The sequence below is a fragment of the Vombatus ursinus genome, unplaced genomic scaffold (assembly GCF_900497805.2).
Source record: "Vombatus ursinus unplaced genomic scaffold, bare-nosed wombat genome assembly UNPS02014814.1, whole genome shotgun sequence".
Lineage (NCBI taxonomy): Eukaryota > Metazoa > Chordata > Mammalia > Diprotodontia > Vombatidae > Vombatus > Vombatus ursinus.
The window spans coordinates 10,293,291-10,296,650 of NW_020954592.1; positions in this window are offsets into that span (position 1 = coordinate 10,293,291).

Below are 3,360 nucleotides of genomic sequence, written 5' to 3' on the forward strand. Positions count from 1 at the left end.
ATCATGAGATCTTTGGAAATATCTTAGATCCTTGTATTGCTGAGAAGGGTAAAGTCTACCAAAGTTAATCATCATATAACATGGCTGTTACTGTGTACAACATTCTCCTGGTTCTGCTTACTTCACTCAGCATCAGTCCATACAAGTCTTTCCAGGTTTTTCTGAAGTCTGCCTGCTCATCATTTCTTATAACACAATAGTATTCTCTTACATTCACATACCACAACTTGCTCAGCCATTCCCCAATTGATGGGCACCTTCTCAATTCTTTGCCACCACAAAAAAAGAGCAGGTAACTCTTAAGGAGTAGTCTGACAGACATAGAGATTAAATGACTTGTCCAAAGTCATAAAGAGGAAGAATTTAAACTCAGAACTTAAGCTCCCTGACTCTAAAGTCAAGACTATCTACTATGCCATCAAAGATTAGAATAAGAGATATGCATATAACAGGAATATATAAAAGGAACTTCAAAATAACTTTAAATTACCTATAAAGCCCTCTCCCCTTCTACAGTAATATAAAACAATGGCATGGTACCAAATCCCTTCAATGATCTGATTGCTTTCCTTCAGATCACCAAGAAAAAAGAAAGTCAGAAGGAGAAGGAGATTGTGGGGGGTAGAGGCTGGGGGGTGGGGAGAATGATTAGGTCAGTTTGGGATATATTATATTCTAAATGTTGATAAGACATCCAAGGATATATGTTGACTGAATAGTTGGAAATATAGGTCAGCAAAAGAGGTAACAGCCAAATTCTAGGTAGATTTGGGGTGTCAAGTCCTGAAATAAATTAAAGCCATAAGTAGAGTAATAAAGTGTCTTTAATTGAGATAACAGGGTAGGAAACCTACCATGCTGGGGGAGGTCCAGTGGATTTCCCAAACAAAGAGACCCATGATAAAGTTTGTTTAGTTTTAGGAGGAGATAGGTGAGGTAGCAGGCCTGGTCATGAGACCTCAGTGGCCATTGGCAATATGAACAAGGAAAACCACTTCATTCTGGCTGTTTTGCCCTTCATGCCACGGATCTCAAACTGTACCATCTCTAGTCGTCCTGATGAATATCTGGCCACTAAGCCCAGATGGCTCTGGAGAAGAAAATGAGGCTAGTGACTTTGCACAGCCCTCCCTTACTCAAATCAAAGTCAGCTGCAAGTCATGTCATCTCCATATTGTCATGGTCCTCTTCGAGAATGAAGGCCAGACACAACAAACACAAACAACGACCCAATGGAAGGGGGTGAAGATATCAGAGGCCTAGATCCAACTTGAGCCCAGTTCCCCCACAAGGCAAGATCTCAGGATGTGACTTAAGATCTGATTCAGCTCAACCTAATCTCGTTATCTTAAGGGTAGGAATGCTACTGACATTCTGACATTGCTAGAGTCATTTAGGGAGCGACAGGTAACATCACATTTGATATTAACAATTTCTGTCCTTATATTAACAATTTTCTGCTGGGGGATTACCCTCATAGAGGTGATATTTGCAGCCAAGGACATGGGTGAGATTGCTAAAGGAGAAAGCATAGATTGAAAAGAGGGCTAAGGACAAAACTTTGGAGGTGGATACTGATATTTAAGTCATAGGTGGAGGCAAGAAGAGTTGTAAAAAGAGGAAGAAGAGTGGCCAGAGAAGTAGGAGGAGAACCAGGGGAGTACAGTGGCTTCCATGGCCAAGATAGGACAGAGGACCAAGAAGTTAGGGATGGAAAACAACATCAGATGTTGAAGAGAGGCCAAGGAATGGTCAGGTATGTGGTGTTTCCACTGCTCTCTTCCAGAGGACTCTCTAAGGGAGAGATCTAGTGAGGACCCTGAGACCTGAGGAGGAACAAAGAATGATTTTAGAGCCGGAAGGGACCAATAAAGTCCACCCCTTCATTTTACAAACAAGGAACTCAGAGTCACAGTGTAAAGAAGCAGAGCTGGGATTTGAACCCAGGTCCCCTAGCTCTTTATCAATGAATCAGTAAGGCTTTATTCATCTCTTGTTTAGTGCCAGGCACCATTTTAGGCACCAGAGATAAAGGCAAAAACCAAACACGATGAGCCACTGAGATGAGCACCCTTTATAGCACAGAGTGGAGAAAGAGGCTACTGTTGACCACACCTTCCCCTATTCCCTGGACTCACCTTGTCCAACCCTCATCTTTTATTCCTGACCCGCTCACCCAGACTGACTCCTGGCTCTCAGTCTTGGTGATCTGGGCCGTTTCCCTGTTCTAACAGTTCATTCTGACCCCCCTCCCCCGCACACAATACACTTCCTAAGAATGAAGCCCTTAAACTCACACACATCCATCTCTGCCGGCCCACTCCTGCAGCCGCAGGGGCAATCTCTGGCCCTCTCCCATCAGGTGCCACATCAAGACTGAATTTACCTTTGGGGACCGGGTAGCTGCTCACTGCTGCCTCCACCTGGCCCCAAGCTGCTAGAGGGCTCTTCTATGGGACTCCCCCCCAAGGCCAAATTAAACCTATTTTAATCTCAGGCTCAACTTGGGAGGATGGGAACTGGGGAGAGGGGTGGCATAACGGAACTACAGGCAGTGAATATAGACTGTTCTTAAAGGATCATAGGATTGAGAGCTGGAAGAACTTTAGAGAGTCTCAGGCTTAGCCCCCTCATTTTACAGATTAATAACAAGCATATATATATATATATATATAAATCTTCAAGGCTTGCAAAGTGCTTTACAAATACAATCTCATTTTGTCTTCATAACTACTCTAGGAGGTGGGTGCTATTATTGGGGTCACACAGCTAGGAAGTGTCTGAGGTTTAGATTTGAATTCAGGTCTTCCTGACTCTAGGTCTAGTGCTCTATTAACTGTACCATCTAGCTATCATCATCATCATCATCATCATCATCATCATTTTACAGATTAGGAAACAAAGACACAAAGTTCAGTGGTTTATCCAAGGTCACACAGTGAATAAACAATTGAGTCAGGATACAAAATAAGGTCAAATGATTCCAAACCCATTTACAGGTTCGACAAGTATAGGGGTGAAAGAGAGGAGAGAGATAAGGTGGTAGATAAGATGGTGAAAGGAAGGTTAATTTTTTTAGGCTACAAGAAACCTAAATATATTCATAAATAGAAGAGAAAGAGCCACTGACGGGAGAGATAAATAGTAGGGGAGAGGTTAGGGGTTGGTAAAGCAAGGTCCTAGGTCCTAACCAAGGCAAGACTTTTTTTTTTTATACTAAATTCTAGAAGAAACATAAGACTGGGAAAAAACTACAAGAGTTCATCTAACCAAGGGGAGTTAACTTGGGCTCTGTGAATTTGGGGGGCATGTATGTGTTTAAATTTTGATTTCTATATTTCATGCAACTGGTTTCACTTG